The sequence below is a fragment of the Bos grunniens genome, chromosome 13 (assembly GCF_055505025.1).
Source record: "Bos grunniens cultivar Pamir isolate PY7600 chromosome 13, Bosgru_T2T1.0, whole genome shotgun sequence".
NCBI lineage: Eukaryota > Metazoa > Chordata > Mammalia > Artiodactyla > Bovidae > Bos > Bos grunniens.
Window position 1 is genome coordinate 44566399 of NC_141177.1, and position 26712 is coordinate 44593110.

At 47.1% G+C, this 26712-nt stretch overlaps 1 protein-coding gene across 2 annotated transcripts in view; it reads right to left on the reverse strand.

Moving 5' to 3' along the window:
* SLC24A3 (solute carrier family 24 member 3) overlaps positions 1-26712 on the reverse strand; it is a 429713-nt gene that overhangs the window by 356110 nt on the left and 46891 nt on the right. The gene's annotated exons all lie outside the window — the stretch shown is intronic.

Genomic DNA, 26712 nt, shown 5'->3' on the forward strand with positions numbered 1-26712 from the left:
TCCAGATTCCAGTCTACTCCACTGGGATGACTCTCTAGATGTCTTCAGGGTGACTTTCCTGATAAAGCACACTTTATTAGCTGTTGTCCTCCCTATCTTCCTGGAGGAGGAAATGACAACCCACTCCAGTGTTCCTGCCTGGAGAATCCCATGGACAGAGGAGCCTGGTGAGTTACAGTCCATGGGATCGCAAAGAGTCGGACACGACTAAAGCAACTGGGCATGCATGCATTCCCCGTCTTAATTCTGTGCCCCCAGTGACATGCTGAGAAATGCTGAACAACCAGTTCTCTGTACGAAAAGTCCTGATTTGTAGCCACTGGTCAATTTCCATGGTGTAAATTAAATTCTCACCATGTCCAATTTCAAGCTACCAATGTGACCTCACTGAATGTGGACTTGGAAAAAGAAAGGGCCCAGTTGGGTCCACTAAGTCAGTTAGACTGGCTCCTGCTCAGGAGCATCTGGTCCCCAACCTGTATCTCTTTGAAGGGAATTCCCTGGTGGTCTAGTGATTAGGACTCTGCACTTTCACTGCTGGGGCCCAGGTTCGATTCCTGATGGTAGAACTAAGATTAACAAGCCATGCGGTGAGGCCAAAACAAAAACAAAAATGATATTTATATTCAGTATTTCCTTGAATCACCTCCCAAATAAAGCACCTGCAATTAACATCTGCTCAGGATCTGCTTCTTGGATCACCCAGGCTAAGACACCATGTCAACATGCCCAGAGCCTAGGCTAGTGAATCCCACATAACAAGATTTCCACAAACATGAGATGAAGAGCACAAACCAGGGGAAAGCTGATCACTGAATGCATGAGTAGGGCTGAGGTCTCCGGCTGAGACGACCATGGGGATGGAAGTGTCAGGACAAAGAACAGACACGGAGGGACACGCTGGGGACAGTGTGGTGCCTTCTGCTCAGGATGCGTTGAATCTGAAGTGTCCGTGGACCATCCGCAGGGTGGTGTGCTGCCCGGATAACGTGGGTGCAGACACTGCAGGGCAACAGTGCAGCTACCCAGAACATCAGGAGAACCATAAACAAGCAGGGAAGCATATGGCAAGAGTATGAATGGGGTTTCCTAAAGAGAAGGAAATGGAAGAAGAAACCATGGGAAACTCAGCATTCCTCCAGAGAAAGTAGAGTCAAAGCCTTCAACAAAGATCATGAATGCAAACTAGTACAGCCACTATGGAGAACAGTGTGGAGATTCCTTAAAAAACTGGAAATAGAACTGCCTTATGATCCAGCAATCCCACTGCTGGGCATACACACTGAGGAAACCAGAAGGGAAAGAGACACGTGTACCCCAATGTTCATCGAAGCACTGTTTATAATAGCCAGGACATGGAAGCAACCTAGATGTCTATCAGCAGATGAATGGATAAGAAAGCTGTGGTACATATACACAATGGAGTATTACTCAGCCATTAAAAAGAATACATTTGAATCAGTTCTAATGAGGTGGATGAAACTGGAGCCTATTATACAGAGTGAAGTAAGATAAGCCAGAAAGAAAAACACCAATACAGTATACTAATGCATATATATGGAATTTAGAAAGATGGTAACAATAACCCTGTGTACGAGACAGCAAAAGAGACACTGATGTATAGAACAGTCTCATGGACTCTGTTGCAGAGGGAGAGGGTGGGAAGATTTGGGAGAATGGCATTGAAACATGTATAATATCATGTATGAAACAAGTTGCCAGTCCAGGTTCGATGCACGATACTGGATGCTTGGGGCTGGTGCACTGGGATGACCCAGAGGGATGGTATGGGGAGGGAGGAAGGAGGAGGGTTCAGGATGGGGAACACATGTATACCTGTGGTGGATTCATTTTGATATTTGGCAAAATTAATACAATTTTGTAAAGTTTAAAAATAAAATAAAATTTAAAAAAAATAAATAAATAAAATAAAATAGACAAGAAAAAAAAAATCATGAAAAGAAAGAAAAGAGCAAGGGAAGTGGTGTCACAGAAGGTAAGCAAAAAGAGAATTTCAAAAAGGACAGAGTTGCCAATGGCCTTGACCACTATGGACAAATCATGTAAAAAAAATTTTTTCAATCATGTAGGAAAAATGTAAAATAACAATAGAGCAGGACCTCAGAGAGTCCTTGGGTTTTGGAAACAGCACACAGATGGCTCTCTAGTGGTTTGGAACTCAAGAAAGACATGACATGAAGCTTTGGCTACCTCTTGAGTGTCCAGAGTTGCTGTGGTCAGAAAATGGATGTAAGAAAAAGACAGAGTCTAATTCATGGGACCAGTGGCCTTTATGAAAGGCCAGAGGCTGGGCCCCACCCAGTCACACCAACCTAGTGTTCTGAAATGGTCAGTAAAGAGTTGAAGGTCATCATACCCTCTCCTCTATTTCCATGGTAATTCTAGTTTCTCAAATGATGTCACTTTCATTATGTAACTGGAACCTCGTGACACTGCTCTGGAAAGAAAGATGGAGCCTGATCACTGTCTCCTGGGTCCACTGCTGTCTCTCTGACACCAAATCACTGCTGGCTCAGAGTAGGTGCTCAGGAAATTCATGTTGGAGTCACCATTCCCACTCAGTGAATGGATATGGTAAGACTCGTGGAAGTTTCTGGAAATCACAGTGCATGTGGGCATCTCACCTAACCCAATAGGACACATATAAGCCTGCAGCTCATGCACTGAGGTCTTCCTCAATCAACTGGAACCTGCTCCCACATGTAAATTTATCAAGCAGCTAATTACAACTTTACACATTAGCCAGAAGAGCCCCTATGTTTATTCTCTCTCTCTCTCTCTCTCTCGACTCTGTGCTTCCAAGGCAGGGGCTGTGGGTTCAACCCCTGGTTGGAGAACTAAGATCCCACGTGCTACACAGAGAAGCAAAAAACAAACAAACAAACAAAAAAAACTACCATATGCAGCCCAACTAGAATAAACCATAATTTAAGACTGAAATACAAAATACCTACATGGTGACCAGATATATCAGTTTAACCATAATTGTGAAGACAATCCTAAAGATATTTCAAGGTCAAAGCAAGATACGTGTATAGTCTGGTTTACCTGAATAGTTAATTCTTAGGATTAAGAATAGTGACAAGCAGAGAAAAAATATTGCAAAAATTCATAAAAAAGGAATAAGGTTAGTGGCCTCAAAATTCAATAAGCAGACTTAAAATACCATATCTCAGAGTGTGAAGAAAGACACCTCGTTTGTCTCAGGCTGGGTTTCCAGAGAAGCAGCCCCTGAGGACAGAGACTTGAGCACAGGTAGTTTACCTGGGGGCGGTAATCCCAGGAAGCAGCCACGGAGGACAGGGCAATGGAGCAGGGTGGGAGCCAGCCGGAGGAGGCGTGTTTCAAGTCTGAAGCTAAAATGCATGAACTAGAGCTTGACCCCTCTGGAAAGCTCTAGGGGACAGTGTACGTATTCAAAGCAGACACCCAGAGGGTGAGGGAGCTGGGGTATTTACCCACCTGCTCTTGGTCTGCCATGGGCTGAATGAAGTCTATTCCCAGGGGACATTCATTCCCTGGCACTTCCAATCAAGATGGACTCTGCTGCTACTGCTAAGTCACTTCAGTCGTGTCCGACTCTGTGCGACCCCACAGACGGCAGCCCACCAGGCTCCACCGTCCCTGGGATTCTCCAGGCAAGAACACTGGAGTGGGTTGCCATTTCCTTCTCCAATGCATGAAAGTGAAAGTGAAGTCGCTCAGTTGTGTCCGACTCTTAGTGATCCCATGGACTGCAGCCTACCAGGCTCCTCCGTCCATGGGATTTTCCAGGCAAGAGTACTGGAGTGGGGTGCCATTGCCTTCTCCCAAGATGGACTCTGGTGCCCAGTAAATGGCCTTAGATAATTAGACACAGGTGCTGGAAGTTGTACCAAAGATGTGAGGACAAGTGATGCAGGCAGGATGCCAGGGGCATCGTTCTGCCTACATGAGACCAACAGAGTGGCCTCTCTGCTCTCATAATCTGGGTCAAAGAAAAATGTCCTGCGGGGCTGCAATCCTAACATTCAGGAAGACTCCAACATTTTGCAAAGAAGCAAGAGCATCCCTTCCAGTGACTTCCAAAGTTCCTTCTCAGGCCAAATTTCCATAGTTCGGTAATTCTGAGAGAAAAGCTGATACCAATTAAGAAATGTAAAAATAAAGCCAGCTATTGTAGCAGAAAATGAGAGGATTTTTTTACACAATGATTCAATAGCTTCAGGAATTAGAGACTATTAAGGCAGTGCCTCTGGATTCCAAAATCTACAAACTTTAATCTCAACAAAAATATATTTGAGCACTGACCACTGATACACAGATGCAGAGACCAGAGTCTGAGAACATAACAGTGATGAAAAAAAAGCACTGTGTTCACTCACTTCCCACTGAGGACCACACGTGACAATATGACACCCCGTTTTCTCTGTCCTCACACAATTGCTGGAGAGGTAGGAAGGGGCAGTTAGTTCTCAGATCAACCTTCCTCTGGAGTAAATAAGTTAGAGTAGAAGTGATCTGCCTAAACTCAGAGCCAACCCACGGCCACATCTACCACCAGCTAACAGTCATCACAACAGCCATTTATTGAGTGTCTATTTTGTGCAAACAACTTTCCATTCTTTGCTATGTTTCATCTCAACAGTCTTTTTTTAGAACTGTTAACTCCGATTGCAAATAAGGAAATCTAAGCACGAAGAGGTTAAAAGACTTGCCCACAGAGCAAGCAAAGAGGAACAAAACAGGGATCTGAACCCAGGTCTGGGGATCCCCAAAGGCCACCTTCTTGGTAGATCCCTGGAGAGGACGGAATCCATCTGGCCATGTTACTCAGCTACCGCAAGACAGAAGCATGATGTAGCCTGCACTTTATAACAGGTGAGACCATCTCATGGGGTCTGCTTCCCCCAAAAACTCTTAGGACCAGTGATGAGGCAGGAGCATCACTGGAAAGAAAGCATCACACACATAAAAAGAAAATGGTCCTGAACCCCACTGGATGTAGGATGCTCAGCTCAATGTGGATTTCTCAGAGACTCAGCCAGTCTCTTGGTCACGACATGGAGGGTTACAGTCTCAGATTCAGGGAGCAGGGGCAGGTGGCCAGTGGGGAAGGCGGAGGGCTTTGGGGAGCTGCCCGCTTCTCTCCCCTCCTCACCCCTGGCTTCCCTGGACTTCTCCGCTCTGCAGGGGCTGCTGCTCCATGAAGCTACGCTTGAGCTACGTCAACAAAACCCCTTGGCCCCCCTCCACTGTGTTCCTGGCTTCTCCTGCCAGGCCCTGGAAGTTACGAGTTGACCTAATTAATCAAGGACAGGGGTGGGGGAGGGTGAAGAGGGAGGCAGCAGGCTCACATGTCCTGTGTCACCAGCTCGGAGCAGGGGAACAGGAGTGGGCCATGGAGCTAGCTCAGCGTACCTGCTGGAGGAAAGGGGTTCCCAACCCGAGACTCAAGCACAGGCATTAAAGAAGGAGTGTGGGGCTGGAAGCCAAGTTTCCATTACAGAGCTGTGTGTTCTCGGTCTCTCTCTCTCTCTTCTCCTCCCCTTCCTCCCCTCTGTGACCAGGGCCTGGAAAGCCCAAGGAGTCCTGACCCAAAGAATGGGTTTCCTCGGGTGCCCCAGGCCCCTCAGCTTCACCCTAAGACTAAATAAATACCACACTTTTCCTAGTCCCAGATAGGGCCCTAAGCCTGGCAGAGAGGTGGGGCTACTGCCACCCCTGCTCCCAGGAGTGGAGGACCCCTTTCAGATGAGGGTTTGATGCAGCAGCATGAGAACTGTCCCCAAGCCTCCTGCCCATGTGCCCGACCACCATCCTGCCCCTTCTCCCTCCACACTCTCCCCGGGGTTTCACCCCTTTCACTGGTGGGATAAAGCAGCCAGCAGGGACCCCAACCCAGATTCAACTCCAAAGGCCAGGCGTGTGTGTCCCACCTCAGCCCAGAGCTCAGGAGCCCAGGGGAAGTGGCCTCCAGGGGTCAGCAGGACCCCTTGATGGAACATATTAACTCTCCCCTGCCCCAGAACCGGGACACAGCATTTCTTCTTGAAAACAGGGATGGAGAGAAATACCCAGAAGGCTCCGGACAGCAAGTGGAGACATGGAGTCTTGCAGAGAGCCTCATGCGACCCTGAGGACAGCGCATCCAGGAAACTCGGTGAACAGAACAAGAGACAGAGCCCATGGCCACAGGGCTGGCCCTGCTGAGCTATAAATACCCCACCCTGCGGTTTACACAGCTGTCTCCACTCTGGGCACCCTGGGTCTTCACCCTGGGGTCAAAGGCGGGTTTGCATCAGCCTGCAGCCCCGGGACCGCCTTCTGCAGACTCTCCTGCACCCTCTCCTAGCGGCCCCCTTCCTGCCCCCCACCCACTCACCATGGTCCTCACCCTCTGTGGTTGAATGGAGGGGGGCAGGGGCGGGGCTGGCCTCTGCATTAGGATTTTCACATCAACTCTGCAGCCGGAAGACAAGCATGGCTCTGCATGGCTCTTGGTCCTTGGAAAGGAGAACAGACTGTGGAGAGCTAAGAGCCCACCATACCCACCAGGAAAGGAAGAAGCCGGAGGCTTTATGGCCTGGACATTGGTCCCTCCATGGCCTCAAACCTTCCAGAAAGATAGAGAAGGCCACAATCTCCATTTAAACCTCTCCTCTCTCTGGTGTCTACATGCCCTGTCCAGTGGGTGCCCATCTCCTGCGCTCTGGTTTCGTGATGGTGATCACAAGCCAGGCTGCACTTGAAACGAATTCCAGTATCAAGGCACCGCACCCCCACTTCAATAGAGAAACCCCACGGAAAGTTGAGGTTTCTTGGTCCCTCTGACAGGAAAGAAGGCTGAGCACAGAAGAATTGATGCTTTTGAACAGGCATGTTGGAGAAGACTCTTGAGAGTCACTTGGACAGCAGGAGATCAAACCACTCAATCCTAAAGGAAATCAGCCCTGAATATTCATTGAAGGACTGATGCTGAAGCTGAAGCTCTGATACTTTGGCCACCTGATTCAAAGAACTGACTCATTAGAAAAGACCCTGATGCTGGGAAAAATTGAAGGCAGGAAGAAAAGGGAACGACAGAAGATGAGATGGATGGTATCACTGACTCAAAGGACATGAGTTTGAGCAAGTGCCGGGAGATGATAAAGGACAGGGGAGCCTGGCGTGCTGCAGTCCATGGGGTTGCAAAAGTTGGACATGACTGAGCAACTGAACAACTGAGGGGAAGAGGGGACAGCAATCCCTGGCCACCTGCCCCAGGGATGCGGCCCTTCCACCGATGCCTGTCCTCTGCAGGGCTCCCACACACAGCGCTCAGTCGGCATCGGCGATAGCATCTCCTGGGGGCTTACAAGAAACACAGCACTAGAGCCGGGCTCTGCACAGGGCACAGAGGAGGCTGAGCTGCTGCTCCCAGGCCCCAGTAAACAGCTTCAAGTGTTATTAGCCAAAACACAATGCTTCCAAACATAAGATGCAGAGGGAGGCTGCAGGGCATGGGCAGAGGGTCCCTGCCCAGTGCTGCTGAGGCCATGATAGAGAACAGGAGCGAGATGCCAGGGCTCTGGGCTGGGTGGTCAGACATGTGCTGTCCAGTCGAGTCCCGCATCCAAAGAGGCTGGTCCCGTGACCACTCCCCGTGCAAATCCACCCATGGAAGGGGAATGGGCAGGTCCAGCCATCTCTCCCCACAAAGTCCTGATGGCTGCAGTGTCTCCCCTTCCCTCCTGACTCCAACCCCTTGCAGCCCAGCCCACACACCCTCCCAACAACCACACTGTCACAGAGCTTCACTCAAACCCTCACCTGGTAGGACTGGGGAGTCATCACAGCATCCCCAGGAAAGACCCCCAGTGATTCTACATCACCCTTTGGGGGTCATGCCCATTGATACAGGGCTAAATTTAAATGACAGACCTGGGAATTTTAGTGGCAAACCTAAAAAAGAATCCAAGTGTTTGAGGTTCCTGGACAAAACCCAACGTGTGGTCCCTGAACCAGACACCTCAACATCCCCTGGGAGCTTGTTAGAGATGCAGAATCAGACCTCCAGGGAGGCTCTGAGTTTAAACAGGTGATTCGTGTGCACACTCAGGTATGGTTGGCTCTGCAGCCTGGTGCTGGGTTGAGTCTTTCTTTTCCCATTTGTTCACAGACAGGGACGGCTGAGCACCTTCCAGTTCCCAGGACAGCACTCGACATGATCTCTCCACCTCTAAGTCCCCAGGGATCAACAAGGACCCCCCCCCCCTCATTGAGCACAAGCCCCTGCAGGAGACGTGCTCTGGCATCCAAGATGCTAGCTGGCCGCCTTGAGACACTTCCTCCATGCAGGCATGCATGCTAAGTCGCTTTAGTCATGTCCGACTCTTAACAAACCTATGGACTATCACCCACCAGGTTCCTGTGTCCCTGGGATTCTCCAGGCAAGAATATTGGAGTGGGTAGCCATGCCCTCCTCCAGGGGATCTTCCCGACCCAGGGATCCAACCCACGTCCTCCATGTCTCCTGCATTGGCAGGCAGGTTCTTTACCACCAGCACCAAAAGCCCCACTTCCTCCATTCCTGCCTGAAAAACAAGATCAGGTCTAGGCAGCTGGGTTTCAAAGCTTCTTCTTTTCAAAACAGCTCCCCCCGCCAAAAAAAAACAGCTCCCTTCTTCCCCACTGCCCTACTAACTAAAGCAAACAGGTACATTCCAAGGACCCCAGGGGCTGGACTTCTGGTCACAGGATTCACCACCTTGGGCATCTGTGGCCAGATCTGTTCCTAGCTGTGGGCTCTTGGAGAAGTGGAATCATATTAGCTCAGTTGCTGCATCTGAAAACTGAAAGGCTTGAATAATCCCCCCCACTAAAGTCCTTGAGCTCGGATTTTATAAAATATAGGGTAGAGTCGTATACCCCAGGAGGATGGGCTGCATGACTTATTAAAGAGTGGGAAGAAAACATGAGAACCCCCACAACTGTATTACATCCCAATTTAAAAATAAGAAAAATGCATATTTAATATTTATAATGCTGGCTGACAGTAGCATCCCCACTGAGCCCAGGTGCCAGCATGTCCCATAATTAACATAATAGAAGGGCACTATCAGCTTCTGCAGGTGGCAGGCAAGGGTCTTGCTCTCAGAGCATCAAGCAAAGTGCCCTTTACATACACTCAGAGAAGCAGATTTATAGATATTGTTTGAGACAGTAAAATTTTTATACTATTTTGAAAGGAGATGGGGGCATGATCATGAAATCTTTTTATACCATCTGGATGCTCATTATCATATGGCAAAGAACTCTTTTAAACTGTTGAACTTAAAGATGAATTATGCATTCATCTACAAATGAATGCATACAAATATGCCAACCTTTTCTGAGACGATTGTAGCCACCAGCTAAGTATGCATTTGCTAGATATTTTCAGAAAACACACACACACAGCCTTTAAGGTGGCATTTTAACCATCAGGTGAAAAAGTACCTACTTTCCTAGAGAAATCTTTTCTAAGGAGAAAACATTTTGAAAACAAATATCAAGAAACTGTGTTGCCTTCCAGAAATGACAGAAATCAGCAGCATCTAAAACAATCATATTTTCTACTGTAAAACATGGATGCAGAATTATGTTACCTGATTAAAAACATTCCACACACAAAGAGTTTCAATGAGTTTTTAATCCATTTGTTAAAAATATGTAAATTCAACACCTTCTGAAAAGTAGCATGATTAATTGATTGAAACCAGAAAAAGTGGGAAGTTGTGAACAAGAAGTCTTTGCATAATTGGTAGATGAGATGGAAAAATTAATGTCTTGACTTAGTAGGTATGGTTTATGATGTTGTTTTCCCCATTTGGATCTGTGTATCTTGGTGAATTATCTAAGTTAGGACAGCCCATAAAGTCAATACTAAACTGAATCTTTAATTAAACTGACTTTCAATTGGCTGTATCTCAAACTATGAAACTAGTATCTTCAAAAATGATTTTAAAATATTCAATCACATTGTCCTCAATAAAATAGTTCTCATAGAACATAACAGTATTAATAATCATAATACTTTAGTAAAATTGAAATATTTTGCTCTATTTTATTCTTTATTATTGCTCTATTATTAAATCTTTATTATTGCTCTTATTAAATCTTTATGATTGCTCTATTACTAAATCTTTACTTTCTTCCTCAAATTTATGTTTCTTGATACATAAATCCCTTAGACAGCAAGGAAATCCAACCAGTCCATCCTAAAGGAAATCAGTCCTGAATATTCAATGGAAGGACTGATGCTGAAGCTGAAACTCCAAAACTTTGGCCACCTGATGTGAAGAGTTGACTCATTTGAAAAGACCCTGATGCTGGGAAAGATTAAAGGTGGGAAGAGAAGGGGACAACAGAGAGTGAGATGGTTGGATGCATCACCGACTCAATGGACATGAGTTTGAGTAAACTCCGGGAGTTGGCAATGGACAGGGAGGACTGGTGTGCTGCAGTCCAGGAGGTGACAAAGAGTTGGACACGACTGAGTTGACTGAACTGAACTGATTATTAAATCTTTATTATTGTTTTTATTAAATCTTTATTATTGCTCTATTACTAAATCATTATTTTATTCCTCAAATTTATGTTTCTTGATACATAAAAATCAGGGGTGGATCCAGGTTTTGTGAGAGCTGAAGTTTATGTAATGTTGAGGTCCCTCTTTTAAACAAAAAAGTTTAGAAACACAAAATTAGATACAAGGCTTAAATGTAAGTATATACAAAATATACATTACAGTATGAGAAAGAGATCTGTTCAAGAAAATTAAAAACATGAAGGGAACATTTCATGCAAAGATGGGCTCGATAAAGGACAGAAATGGTACGGGCCTAACAGAAGCATAAGATATTAAGAAGAGGTGGAAAGAATACACAGAAGAACTATACAAAAAAGATCTTCATGACCCAGATAATCACGATGGTATGATCACTCACCTAGAGCAAGACAGCCTGAAATGCAAAGTCAAGCGGGCCTTAGGAAGCATCACTACGAACAAATCTAGCAGAGGTGATGGAATTACAGTTGAGCTATTTCAAATCCTAAAAGATGATGTTGTGAAAGTGCTGCACTCAATGTTCCAGCAAATCTGGAAAACTCAGCAGTGGCCCCAGGACTGGAAAAGGTCAGTTTTCATTCCAATCACAAAGAAAGGCAATGCCAAAGAATGCTCAAACTACCGCACAATTGCACTCATCTCACACACTAGTAAACTAATGCTCAAAATTCTCCAAGACAGACTTCAACAGTACGTGAACCGTGAACTTCCAGATGTTCAAGCTGGCTTTAGAAAAGGCAGAGGAACCAGAGATCAAATTGCCAACATCCATCAGATCATCGAAAAAGCAAGAGAGTTCCAGAAAAACATCTACTTCTGCTTTATTGATGCCAAAGCCTTTGACTGTGTGGACCACAACAAACTGTGGACAATTCTGAAAGAGGTAGGTATACCAGACCACCTGACCTGCCTCTTGAGAAATCTGTAAGCAGGTCAGGAAGCAACAGTTAGAACTAGACATGGAACAACACACTGGTTCCAAACAGGGAAAGGAGTATGCCAAGGCTGTATATTGTCACCCTGCTTATTTAACTTATATGCAGAGTACATCATGAGAAATGCTGGGCTGGATGAAGCACAAGCTGGAATCAAGATTGCCAGGAGAAATATCAATAACCTCAGATATGCAGATGACACCACCCTTATGGCAGAAAGTGAAGAAGAACTAAAGAGCCTCTTCATGAAAGTGAAAGAGGAGAGAGTGCAAAGGTTGGCTTAAAACTCAACATTCAGAAAACTAAGATCACGGCATCCACTCCCATCACTTCATGGCAAATAGATGCGGAAACAATGGAAACAGTGACAGACTTTGTTTTTTGGGGCTCCAAAATCACTGCAGATGGTGACTGCAGCCATGAAATTAAAAGATGCTTGCTCCTTGGAAGAAAAGGTATGACCAACCTAGACAGCATATTAAAAAGCAGAGACATTACTTTGCCAACAAAGGTCCATCTAGTCAAAGCTATGGTTTTTCCAGTAGCCTTATATGGATGTGAGAGTTGGACTGTAAAGAAAGCTGAGCGCCGAAGAACTGATGCTCTTGAACTGTGGTGTTGGAGAAGACTCTTGAGAGTCCCTTGGACTGTGAGGAGATCCAAGCAGTCCATCCTAAAGGAAATCAGTCCTGAATATTCATTGGAAGGACTGATGCTGAAGCTGAAACTCTAATACTTTGGCCACATGATGTGGCCAAAGTATTAGAGTCAGTGAAGAACTGACTCATTTGAAAACACCCTGATGCTGGGAAAGATTGAAGGCTGGAGGAGAAGGGGCCAAGAGAGGATGAGATGGTTTGATGGCATCATCGACTCAATGGACATGAGTTTGAGTAAACTCCAGGAGTTTGCGATGGACAGGGAGGCCTGGCGTGCTGCAGTCCATGGGGTCGCAAAGAGTCAGACACAAGTGAGCGACTAAACTGAAGGTGTCCTGTTTTGCATTTCCTGAGAACCAAGTCTGAGACAAAGACTTAGTGCAAGTAGTTTATTGTGAAGGGGATCCCAGGACGATGGAGTGAAGGTGCATGGAAAGTACGGAAGGGAAGGGAAACAGGAGCTTTAAGGGGGGTTATACACGGGGGATGATATGGAAGTTGCTGCCATGGCAACAAAGGCAGAGCCCACTGGAAGCTCGGAGATGCACCAGGATTCTTCCTCAAACCACCCTGCAGCAGGATAAGGGCTGTGGCTCCCATTACCCCCTGGCCAAGGGCTACCCCAGAAGCATGAACTCCCCCAAATTCTGAGCTGCACTTTCAGGTGGGCCACGCCACCTACCAGACCCACCTCGAGCCAGAGAGACATATGGTCCAGGCTTGAGTTGGCACCATCACCAGAATGGAGTCTGAAACCACATGGCACTGCCCACAGCAGCTGCAGCTCCAACCCAAAGGAGGGCAGAAGAGCTATCTCAAGGGCCACGCAGGTGTGTCAGCTACTGAAGGTAACCTGGCCTCATCTTACAGTCTCTCTCAAAGCAAGTGGGAAGCTGTGATTGGTCTGGGGCCACATGTAGATTTTCTAACAATGTTTTCCTTTTCTCCCCCTTCTCTCACCACGGAACTAGATGCCAGAACTAAAACATCCTCTGGACGCTTCACAACGAAAGAATAGGACCAAAGAGGGGAGGGGCCGAGTGGGTTTCTTTTAGCTGGAGAGCCACTGAGTTCTCACATTTTCCTACACTTTGGTCCACTGCTCACATCTTTCCAAGCCGGAAACTGATGCTTGCCAGAGGCAAACAGCAAAGTTGAACTGAAATAAAGGGAGCATCCAAGCCCCCAGGGTTCCTTCCCAAGTCAGAGATCTCCCAACAGGACTGGGGAGACAAAGGAGGGAGCCCCCAAATGGCCAGATGGGGACAGGCTGACCCACACCTCCTTCCAGCCTTCCAAGCCACCACTTGCTGCCTGAGCAAGGACACCTTCGCTTCTGTCATTTCAGCCCAATAGCAGCCCCTCCCCAGCTCCCACACAGTGACTTCCTCGCAGTGGATTCCTACTCATTCATGCATGCCCCTCTGGCCACTCCCTCTCCCAAAGCCTGAGAGATGCCACCAGCCAAGGCCAGTAATCCTCTGTCAGGGAGCCAGGAGGAAAACAAAAACGTAAAAGGCCTCTTCCATTGTTTCTAAAAGTGAAGGAAGAAGGGGACAAGGGAGAGGGGGTCAATAAAAGGAAACACACACACACAAGCAGACTGAGATAGGGCGATGAAGCAAGGGATTCTGGGAACCAAGGGCCATGCCCATCTCTTTCTGAATTATGAACTCATATAAGGAAGGGGAATGGGCAGGGAAGGAAGCTGAGCCCCCCCCCCCCACCCAACGCCACCCGCCCCGGTGACATAACCAGTCCATTGATCACACCAGCCTATCTGCAGACACAGCCTCCAAGAAATCCCCCAATGCCTTAGGCATCTTGAATTGTCTTCTGTGTTTTACACAGGTGACTTGATGTATCAGATTAAACCTTGCGTTAAGATAAAAGAATTGTCCTGAGAAACATCAGACTTTGGTTTAAATTCTGGCTCTGTAACTTTCCCGCCCACACAGCCTCATAGGCATGAACCTTTTCCTAGAAGCTGGCCTTACACTCGTGTGATCTGTCCCAAATACCAGCCTGTGTTGTGCTGTGCTAAGTCACTTCAGTTGTGTCCAACTCTGTGTGACTCTATGGACTGTAGCCCTCCAGGCTCCTCTGTCCATGGGATTCTCCAGGCAGGAATACTGGAGTGGGCTGCCATGCCCTCCTCCAGGGGAATCTTCCCAACCCAGGGATTGAACCCGGGTCTCCTGCACTGCAGGCAGATTCTTTACCGACTGAGCTACAAGCGAAGCCCCTAAACAGCAGTCTACCTGGATGCACAAAGCTTTTTAATAAAGGCAGTGAGCCTATGTTACACCCAGGAGTTTGTACCTCCTGCAGTACAGACCCCTGGGTAGAAGACAGGCTCAAGGGTGGACAGTACACCATGGGGAATATAGCCAAGATTCTATAATAACTACAAATGGAGAGGAACCTCTGAAAATAACAGCAAAAATGCCAGTGTCCCCTCTTCAGGGATCCAGGACTCATCAGACCACATCACCACCCGGCGGGATGAGTGACAGCACCTGGCACATTCCCACGCATCCCCTCGTCCCTGGTCATGGCAGCCTGACAGCCCGCCCGAGCATCCCTCAGCTGCAAACTGCATAGAGAAGGATGGAAAAGGGTGAGGAGGTCCAGTCTAAACGCCCCTCCCTCTGAGAGGCTTCTCCTCCTAAGAGCTCAGCGAAGCCACAGAAGGCACTGTGAACCATGCCAGCTGGTTTACGAGGAGTCGAAGCCCATGATGAGTCCCGGGAGGGGGTGGAGTCTCCGAGGCGCTTGGAAAGCCTCTCCTTGCAGCCTCTCGCGCCAGGGCCACCCTGATGGGGTTTTCAAATAGAAACACTGCCTCTCCGACTCGAGGGCATCCCACCCTTTCTGATGACAGGTGTGAGCTGTCACCGCTGCCAGATGATCAGCAGCGAGAGCTCACTGAGTAAGAGGAGCGTGGCCGTCTGGGCCAGGGGGGTCACCTAACTCGGGAAGGCAGAGCTACGGCCCCGTGTCCTCCATGGTCAGGGACCCGGGCCTGGGTGCCCTCAGCCTCGCTGAAGGGTTCCTCTTCCATCTTTTATGGGAAGCAATAAGCCAGAACATTCTCTTCTCCAGAGGCAAAGACGTACTGGCTCTTTTCACAAACGCCTACCAAGGATGCCCTAGCTGAAACCTGGGACATTTTTAAATCTCTGGTTCATTCTGTCCTTGGTTCAGGTTTCCTTAACCTTACAATCACTACCGCTCTTGCTACTATTTCTAAATATCACAGAGGTGTAACTTCAGCAGCGTAATGAATGGACCTCCATGAGCACTGGGCGCCAGGTGCCAAACAGAGGGGCACATGGACTGGACTCGGGATGCTCACCTCCCAGAGAGGGCCCACCTCCTGCCAGGCACCACTTGCAGCTCTCACCTCGTGTCTCAGCACCTCGCTCATCTGCTGGCACCCTTGGGAGGTGCATGTGTTCACTCCCACTTCTCCAGTGAGAAACCCATCATTTGGACTCTAGGCCAGTGACTTGCCCAAGGGCCCATCCTGAACCTGGCCGCACACGGCACCAGGTAAAGGTCTTCAGCACCTGGAGGGCCTGAGGATTTAACTGGCAGGACAAAGATCTGAGATGCTATCTGGCTTTTTAGCAGCAGAACTTGGCCTGGCACCTCCGCCTGATAGTTCCCATGCCAGGAATCCTTCCTTCACCTTCACCTCCTAAAGCTCAGGAGTCTTGCCTCAGCTTCACTCAGAGGCTGTTTTGTATAAGCTTCCCCTTGACATTTCCATCAGAGACACAGGAGGGACAGGACTGATTTTATACAAGTAAAATATGATGCAAGAATCATGCTGAAATTTTACTGTGTTCAAAAAAAAAAAAATGCTGCAAATACTGTATAGCAAAACATTAAAGGGGGGACCTCCCAGGCGGTCCAGTGGTTAAGACTTCACCTTCCAATGAAGGGAGTGAGGGTTCAATCCCTGATAGAGGAGTTAAGATCCCACATGTCTCACAGCCAAAAGACCAAAAACATAAAACAAAAGCAATACTGTAACAAATTCAATAAAGCCTAAAACATGGTCCACATAAAAAAAAAAAATCTTAAAAAAAGTTAATGGGGAAATCTAGGAGATAGGTATCTCAGTGTTCACTGCAGTTATTTCCATGTTTCTGTATGGATGGACGTTTTCATATAAAACATGGAGGGGAAAATAATGTTGCAGAAGGTCCCAAAGGTACATGATTATTCATGGCATCCCCTTTATAACATCTGAGAGTGATAAAAAGAAAGATTATTGCAACATGGCCAAGGTCTATGTGTCCAGGGAACCCCTCCAGAGGGAGCCAGTCTGGGGCCACGTGTGGTCTAACACCTTGGCTGGGTCTTTCTGCTCAGCTGTGCTCTGCTTCGAAGACCATATCTACTGTGCCTAAAAGGCCTCAGGTGGCATGGTACTCTCACCATGGCACCTGCCCACCATGGCAGAGTGCACCATAATCCCCATCATTAAGAAGACAGCCTCTGATCAGTGTCCCTTCCGGAACCAGGACCTGCCACATTGCGTGTGGGAACCAGTACGTTCAGCACCTCCCAAGTTGCACCCTTGTTTTACTTCCTCTTCCAAAACCAGGGTCTGACTTCTGTTCTCATCTCAGGGGCCTGGAGGGCTTCCTTCCCCTCAGTAATAAAACTGTATCAGCAAAGCGTGCTCTGTGGGCGGGGTGGGGGTGGGAATGGGAGGTGGGGGAGGTTTGGAGGGGGCAGGAAATCATTTGGCTCAGAGGCCAGTTGTCTCTGAATAGCTCTATTCCCAAGGTCTCCTCTGGATATGACTGGGACAGGAGAATGCACCTGACTCTAATCCAATTACGAAACAGGCCCCATCCCTGCATTGATGTTAAATCTAGAGGAACAGCATTTCTTTGGTGAATTACTGCCAGGACGAGACAGGGCCTCCACCTAAGTGTACTGAGGGTCCCGCAGCCTATGAATACTTCCTTGCTACCCAGCTTTATCCCCCACCCACTGCACCCACCCCACATCCTCCCGGCCCCACCCTGAACAAGCTCTGGAGGAGCTGGGGTCTGCTTATTCCTCGGCTGAGCTCTCTGGAAAGCTCAGACTTAGTGGAAAAGCTACAGGAAACTGTTCCCTCTCCTATCTCCCTCATCACGATGGTTTCAATTACTGTTTTCTCTGGGAATTCAATTAATTGAAAAGAAGCACAGGAACTAAAGAAGTTTCCTTTTGCCTTATTCCCTACGGAAATGTTAAAAGGGGCTTTTACAGAAGGCCTTCACTACGCTAGGCTCCTGCCCAGACTTTGAAAGGAGCAGAAGAGCTCAGGGCACAGGAAGCAGTCCATCAGAGGATCTGCGGTAACAGCTGGTGGAAACAGGGGACCCAGGGGTGCCAGCCTCCAGGAGCTTAAAACTGTGAACAATGGCACCTCTGGTTTAAATGCAAACAGGTGAAAAGACAGGCAAGGTGTTTCCGGCATCCCTCCCAACAAGGACCTACACTTACGCAGAGCCTGCAGACAACGGCTTGTGGACGCAGGGCTCAGAGACTCTGCCAGTCTTAAAGAGGTCCCTGAAGGAGCAAAACGGGAAGACTCAGCCCACAGGGGAAATACCAGGCATGTCCCGGAGCTTTTCTGCCCTGTTACTTCACAGTTCTGGCAGGTCTCTCCATCAAGCGCAGTAACAGAGACACCCAGCGAAAGGCAGGAGAGAGAAGGTGCCTTCTATGAATTCATTCCTTCAAGGAATCAGTCACTACTAAGAGAAAAAGACACTTCCCCAGATGGTCCTCAGCCCTTGCTGGAGGTAAGATTGGAGGCCACGGTCCAGGCTTTGTCACTGAGTCTTTTACGGGATAGAGGATGCTCTCATGGTCTCCTACTGGGCCATAAGGACTCGAGGAATCCAGGTACACTGGCTTGGCCAGGCAACTCTTCAGCCTGTCTGCCAGCAAGGGATTTACTGCTGTTCCCTCTGGGCAGCGGCAGTCCTGGAGTCAATTTTCCAAGAGGAGGATCGATTGAGGAAACCACTGTTGAAGCTCAGATTGTAAATTTTTTTAAACAGCCCTGTCCAGGGTTACAGATGGCCCTGGAAGGCTCACGGGGGCAGGAGAAAGTGTCAGCCCAGCTCTCTGGCTCACCTTATGTGACTCTCTGTCTCCTTCCAGGATTTCTCTCTAAAAACCTATTTTTGCAAATCGTTTAAAAAAAGACCCAAGTTGGGTTTGAGCCATGGTACTAGATGAGTCATCAGAAGTCCAAACTGGGGAGGGTTTCGTGGAAGAATATAATTTTGGAACCAGGAAGGTCCTTGGAGAATGTGAGCGCAGTGCAGTCCAACAGAAATACACTGCGGGCCACGTATGCAATTTCACATTTTCTTGCAGACACATTAAAACAGTAAAGCACGGCAGGTGGAATTCATTTTAATCATGCTTTACTTAACCTGATATATCCAAAATATTATCATTTCACCATGCAATAAGTATAGAAACTATTTCATCACCTTTATTGAGATAACAACTTATCTACCATAAAACTCAACCATTTAAAGTGTATAATTCAATGATTTTTTATATGTTTACAGAGTGGTGCAATCATCATAATTTTTGAATCTTTTCATCACCCCAAAAAGACAATCATTAGCAGGCCTCTCCACGCACTCCTTGCCCACTAGGCAGCCACTCATCTTCCTTCTGTCCTCATGGATTTGCCTCTTTTGGACATTTCATATCATTGGGGTCACACACCATGTGGTCTTTGGGGACTGGCTTCTTTGACTTAATGTTTTCAAGGTTCATCCATGTTGAATCAGTATCTGTACTTCATTCCTTTTACATATATACATATACATATATATATATATATATATATACACATATATATATATATTTGGCTGCTCCAGGTCTTAGTTGCAGCACATGGGGTCTTTAGTTATGGCATGCAAGATCTCGTTCCCTGACCAGGGATGGAACCCAGGCCCCCTGCAATGGGAGCTTGGAGTTTTAGCAACTTGGCCACCAGAGAAGTCTCAGTACTTCAACCCTTTTAATGCCTGAACAGTATGGATAAAAATTATCAGTGAACTATTTTACACTCTCTTTTCGTACTTATGGAGAAGGCAATGGCACCCCACTCCAGTACTCTTGCCTGGAAAATACCATGGATGGAGGAGCCTGGTAGGCTGCAGTCCATGGGGTCGCTAGGAGTCGGACACGACTGAGCGACTTCCCTTTCACTTTTCACTTTCATGCACTGGAGAAGGAAATGGCAACCCACTCCAGGGTTCTTGCCTGGAGAATCGCAGGGACGGGGGAGCCTGGTGGGCTGCTGTCTATGGAGTCGCACAGAGTTGGACACGACTGAAGTGACTTAGCATAGCATAGCACAGCATTTCGTACTTAGGGCTTTCCTAGTGGCTTAGACAGTAAAGAATCTGCCTGCAATGCAGGAGACCCAGGTTCAATCCCTGGTTCAGGAAGATCCCCTGGAGAAGGCAATGGCCACCTATGTCAGTATGCTTGCCTGGAGAATTCCATGAACAGAGGAACCTGGAGGGCAACAGTCCATGGGGTCACGAAGAGTTGGACACGACTGAGCAACTAACGCTTTCATTTTCACTCTTGTACTTAGCCTTCAAAACCCGTTGTGTCTTATACATGTGGTGTACATCTTAGTTGGACGAGTCACATTTCAAGTGCTCTGGAGCCACATGAGGCTCATGGCTCCAATATTATTGCAGATCCCATCATCTTTAGAAAATTAAATAAAACCCTGGAAGGAGAATTACTTGCCCAAGGCCACAGGCTGGTTAGTGGAGACATCACAGCATGAACCCAAGTGCTGGACCCATCTGATGGTACCAAGCTTTTCCTCCTCACCTTTGCTTTGGGTCATGTGGAGAGGATACAGATGGAAAAGAACAGGCTAGACAGATATCAATGGAGGTCCCCAGGTCCACTCTCCTTCCTCAACAACACCCCCAATGTGGTTGGCCATCATTCTGTTTCCACCTGGGCACAGGCCCTAGAGGACAAGGGCAGAGCACCCAGCCACTGTCACCCTAAAGAAAGCACCTCCCACCATCCAGATGAGCTGGTTCCAACAGCAGTAGCTGCTAAAAGACAACCAAGGTTAAACTGATGGGTCACCAGGAATAACCCGCTCACCTTCCCAGATCAAGGGAGGGAAGATACAGACATCACCTACTCTATGGGGTGCCCATGAGAGGAGATACCGATACACAGGGAGGAGAGCTTGTTGGGTTAAGGAGAGTTGGTGAACTTCTGCCCCTTAGAAATAATGTTACCCATGGATTCCCACCCCATGAATCAAAGGCATTTACTACTTATGGGAAAGAGTAGATGCATTCCTTCTTCTGTAGATGCTACAGTTTAATAATTAATACCAAACACTTCTATGGCAGTTATCATGCACCAGATAGTCTTCTAAGCAATTTATACACAGCAACTTTCATTCTCACAAACATTTGCAGGAGTATTTTTAAGTATTGTAGAGTTGACTCACAATATTAGTTTCAGATGTACACCAGTGATTCAATATTTTTTATAGATTATAAAATCCATTCAAAGTTATTGTAAAATACTGGCTATGTTCCCTGTGCAGTACAATATAACCTTGTGGCTTACTTATGTAATATATTATAGTTTGTGCCTCTTAATCCCATACCCCTACCTGTTTCCTCCCCTGCTCTCCCCACTGCTGCTGCTGCTGCTAAGTCGCTTCAGTCGTATCCGACTCTGTGCAACCCCATAGACGGCAGCCTACCAGGCTCCCCAGTCCCTGGGATTCTCCAGACAAGAACACTGGAGTGGGTTGCCATTTCCTTCTCCAATGCATGAAAGTGAAAAGTGAAAGGGAAGTCGCTCAGTCGTGTCTGACTCCTAGCGACCCCATGGACTGCAGCCCACCAGGCCCCTCCGTCCATGGGATTTTCCAGGCAAGAGTACTGGAGTGGGGTGCCATTGCCTTTTCCAGCTCTCCCCACTGGCAACCACTAATTTATTCTCTGTATCTGTGACTCTGTTTCTGCTTTGCTATATTCATTCATTGATTTTATTTTTGTATTCCACATATAAGAGATAACATATAGCTATCTGTCTTTCTCCGTCTGACTTATTTCACTGAGCATAATACCCTCCAAATCCATCCACATTGCTACAAATGGAAGAATTTCATTCTTTTCTATGGCTGAGGACTATCCCATTGTATATGTAGGCCATGTCTTCTTTAACCATTCATCTGTTGATAGACACTTAGGTTGCATCCATATTTTGGCAACTGTAAACAATGCTGTTATGAACACTGGGGTGTGTGTATCTTTTTGAATTAGCGTTTTCTTTGGATAAATAGCCAGAAGCAGAATTTCTGGTATCACACTCCTTGACTTCATATTATACTACAAAGCTATAGTCATCAAAACAGCATGGTCCTGGCACAAAAACAAACACATAGGTCAGTAGAACAGAATAAAGAGCCCAGAAATAAATTCACACACTTATAGTCAATTAATCTACAGCAAAGGAAGAAAGAATATACAGCGGGGAAAAGACAGTCTCTTCAATAAGTGGTGCTGGGAAAACTGGACAGCTACATTTAAAAGAATGAAATTAGAACAGTCTCTAATACCCTGTACAAAAATAAACTCCAAATGGATTAAAGACCTAAATATAAGACCAGAAACTATTAAAATCCTAAATGAAAACATGGGAAGAACACTCTTCGACATAAAATGTAGCAGTATTTTTTGGATCTGTCTTCTAAGGCAAAAGAAACAAAAGCAAAATAAACAAGTGGGACCTAAACATTTTTTTTAATATTTATTTATTTATTTATTTTTATTTTATTTTATTTTTAAACTTTACAATACTGTATTAGTTTTGCCAAATATCGAAATGAATCCGCCACAGGTATACCTGTGTTCCCCATCCTGAACCCTCATAATTAAACTTTAAAGCTTTGGAATAGCAAAGGAAACCATCCACAAAGCAAAAGACAACCTACTGAATGGGAAAAAATATTTGCAAATGGTATAGCTAATAAGGGATTAATATCCAGACTATCATACAACTCAGGGGAAATAGACCTGAAATAGATATGTTTCCAAAGACATACAGATGGCCAACAGGTACATGAAAAGATGTTCAACATTGCTAATCATCAGAGAAATGTAAATCAAACTACAATGAGATACCACCTCACACCTGTCAGGATGGCTGTCATCAGCACCTAAATGGGTGGGATGGGGGCTGTTGGGAGAGAGGTCCAAAAGGGAGGGGATATATGTATACATAGAGCTGATTCATTTCATTTTACAGCAGAAACTAAAACAACGTTGTAAAGCAATTATATGCCAATAAAAAATTAAAAATTAAAAGTCTACAAATAAAAAATGTTGGCAAGGGTGTGGAGAAAAGGGAATCTTTAAACACAGTAGGTAGGAATGTAAATGGGTATAGTCACTAAGGAAAACAATATGGAGGTTCCTCAACTAAAAAAAGAGAGAGAGATTTTAAAAAATTATTATTATCTGCATTTGAAGATGAAGAGAGCATGGTACAGAGAAGTAAAGTAAGTTGCCCAAGATCACAGAGCTAGTAAGCAGCATGGCAGGCATCTGAACCCAGGCCGTGGGCTCCAGATTCCAGTTTCCTGCCACAGAGCTGCCCTGGAGAAACCTGGGACACTCAGGGAGCCCAGGTCTCTCCCTGTGAAGTCTCCTCCTCTTTGCTGGACCCCCGCCAACCTCCCTGCCCACACAGCATGGTCTCTGGAATCATGCCTTCCAGCTCCAGAGAACATTCACTTGTGGCCATCCCTGCCTAGACTTCCCTTGCTAAAGGCATGAGTCAGGAAGACCAAAAAAAAAAAAAAGTTCCTTATGAGTTATTATTACTTGTCATCACGCTTGTTGTACGAGCCACAAGGGTCCAGATTTATTACATTGGAAGGAGAGCTGTTGAGTTCGCTGCTGAGGAATGACAGACTCCACAACACTTGGATTCACTGCTTTTGTCCCCAAAAACATGCTCCTCACCCTCACCCAACTGCCTGAAATCCTAGCCCAAGACAGCAAGCAGCCCTGTGAGGGCAGGAAAGGCAGCTTCCCTGCCAGTGAACCCAGCCTTCCCTCACTGAGAATGGAGTGGGGTCCCCAAGACCTAATCCCCCAGGACCCCCCGGGGCATCTGGGGTGACCACACAAAGGCATCAGGGTGCCTGGTGTCCACTATTAAGAGTAGATGGCTATCCGTCTGCCCCAGTAATGTCACCCTGTAGGAGGACACACTGGGATGGCAAAGGCCAAAGGTCACAATCCAGCTGGACACTGGCAGATGTGTTTAGTTTCGTTCATACAGTTTTGTGAAAGTTCCCCAATTCTGTACAAAAAGCCAGATTTCCAGTTTCTTTTGCAAAACCAGAAGACCTGGCAAGACAGGCCTGAGTCCCTGCCACAAAGGCACTTAGAGGGCACCTACTCCCCTGTGAATGAGGAAGCCCCCTTGCCCACACCCCAGTCCCCACCACTCCCCACTGCCTTTTACCAGCTCCTTAAGCACAGATGCAGAGCATGTGCCCTGGATCTGGCTGGGAGGATGACGGCGAGGCCTGGGCTTATCAAGCAGCCCCGGCTTACCTTTCCCTTTAATCCACACTCAAACACATGGAGTCGTGTCAGCCAGCATTGCTCCTGTTCTATGATGACACCTGCCTCTCTGCACCCGAGTCCCGCTCCTTCTTTGTCCTTCCACTTCCTGGCTGTTCTTGCGCCCACTGAACTCTGAAACATAAACTCAGAGCTTGTGTTCCCCTGACATGTGAAGGCTTTGTTTCCCCATCCATTCCAGAAGCTAGCTCTTAGAGAAAAGGAACATTTCATATACTTCTCCCAGCTCCTTTTCCTGCCAAAGTAGGTTGGATCCACGGTGGGCACTCAACAAGAGTGATGTGCATGAGGAGAAGAATCTGATGGGGAATTGGAGGAGGACAAGGGCAGAGGCCAGGACTTCGGCAGCTTCTTACTGGTGGAACCTGTACCGAGACCTTGTAAGGCCATGGAGGATAGGGCTATAGGATACAGACAAGGTTCCCATCAGTAAAGATGCTGATCAGTCAAAATTAACAACCACAAGACAATGAAAAAAGTGAATGCCAGCTGACATGGTTCAAGGGTCTGATAAGCCCAGAGGATTGCAACCCAACTGCTCAGAAGAGCTCGGGCTCCGCAGGCAGTGCTAGGGCTGTGCCAGGTGATGCTTGGCATGGGACTCATCCATGTGTATCACACACACATGCATCAGATTCTGGAGTCTGAAGTAATTTCATGCTTCTCATGTAGTAAGAACATCTTAAAAAATGACTGACTCCTCAAACCAACAGAGGCAGATCATATAACGCTCAATACATGGGGTCACTGGATGAACTTCCCAGGACATGACCTGGACCCTGGGATGGACCCTGGGATGCTCAGATGTACGTCCAGAGGATGGCAAGCTTCAGGTCTGTCCCCCTCCTGCACCCACTCCTATAGGAAAGGGCAGATGATCCCATGGACCGCAAGGGAAAATGCTGGGATGCCATCCATAAATGATATCATTCTGTCCACTTCCAGGGGGCCTACTGGACCAGTGCTATTGCCTAATCCCATGGGGAGACCAAGCATCCAGGAATTGCTTCAGAAGTTTCCACATGACCGTGCTTCACCCTGAGAGGCAAAGGACCCATTGCATAATTCTATAAATCCAAATGCACACACATCTTCTATGAGATTGTAAAACCAGGTACCACGTCTTCGTGTATCTCTTTAGAATATAACATAGAGCCACCAACACAGGAGAATTCTAAATATGAATGCGGACCCTCCCCCATATTGGAAGCCTTACTGGGAGATTAAGAAAAGTTTATCATGGGAGCCATGAAAAGAACTGTTGAGTAAGAAATGTGGACTTGTGCTGTCTGGTTCTTGTGATCCAGCAGGACAAAGCCACATAGAGAAAAATATACCAAGACAACCCAAGGGAAACTGTAAAGGGATTCTGGAAAATAATGCACCCCTATTCTAATTTTAGGCTTTTTTTTAAACTAAGAGGAGAGGTAGGAAGGGAAAAGAGAGCAGTTTCTGAGTATCTTTCTGAGTATTGGAAAAGATGAATGCCAACCACACTGTCAGCTCACTGATTTCAACAGATGATGGCAATGATTAAAATCAGCCGTCTGGGTTAATTAGCACCTATTACCGCAAATACATCGTCACCCTGTCACCACCACTGCTTTTCCTTCTTGCTCCAAGTTTCGGTGGCAAAGATTGTGTTACCCACAATTTTAGGGACTTCCCAAAGCTCAGGGTCTCTTCACCGTGAAGGTCATCTGAATGCACCCTGCCTTGGGCCTGCCCCTTCCACTGGTGAAAGACCATTTGGTTCCATTCCAAAGCTAGTTATGTTGGCCCCAAAATTCTTTAGCCTCCAATTCATGGTTGTCTAGGGGAACATTCACTCTGGCTGACACGGTATTGAGAGGAACAATGCTTGCCCGAGATGGCTGTAAAAGATAACGAGGAATTTATTAGGAGTGCTCCGTGTTGTCTTTGATGGAATCAGCCATCACCATAAACTTCCAATCGACTCTGCTAGGCTGCAGAATGCACCAAGAATGCAGCCCGACCACAGAGAAAGTCCACTTGGGGTCTGTACCTTCCATGGCATTAGAAGTTCAAAACATAAAGAATCTGGGTGACTTTCCAAAGCAAGGGAGGTGGACCAGCAAAGGAAATGATCAGCATACCTTGCTGCCAACTATCTGGGAAAACTGCACAAGAGAAGCCAGCTACAGCAGACTGGGGAAGCCTGCCCCAGGCCCCTGTGGCCCTGGAGCAAGTATTGCCGATTCAGGGCTTCTTGGCTTCCCCTACGCACCTGAAGCTGCCCACTTCTCCACCTGAGGGCTTCCTCCAGCACCACGGGAGGCTGATCAGCACAGAAGCAGCTGAGAAGTACAGTCAGCCCTCCATATCGCACATCCCCACATCCCCAGATGCATCAGCTGTGGATCTGAGGCTGGCTGAGGCTGTGGGTCCTGCATCCATGGATACAGAGGGCTGACTCTACTCCACCATTTCATATAAGAGACTTGAGCATCCATGGATTTGGTATCAGGGGTCCTGGAACAACTTCGCCCTCAGATACTGAGGGATGAGTGTCAGAAGATTTAATGCTGGGGGAGGGGAGGAATGCAAGCAGCGCATACCCCTCCCCAAGTCCACGAGCAGGAGGGATCTAGTGACTATACACCCAGCTTCCTGCCCCTGAGGCATGCTCCACACAGCCTGTGAGACATCTCAGGTTGACCAGTTGTTCACGGCAGCATTCGTTACCTCTTACTGGTGTGTTTCTGCCAGTCTGTCTCACTTTCTTCCTTCCTTCTCCTGGAGGAAGTCCTGATTTATCTCCTGTGTCAAGCCCTTGCCTGAGGGTCTGCTGTTAGGGAAACTCCAAC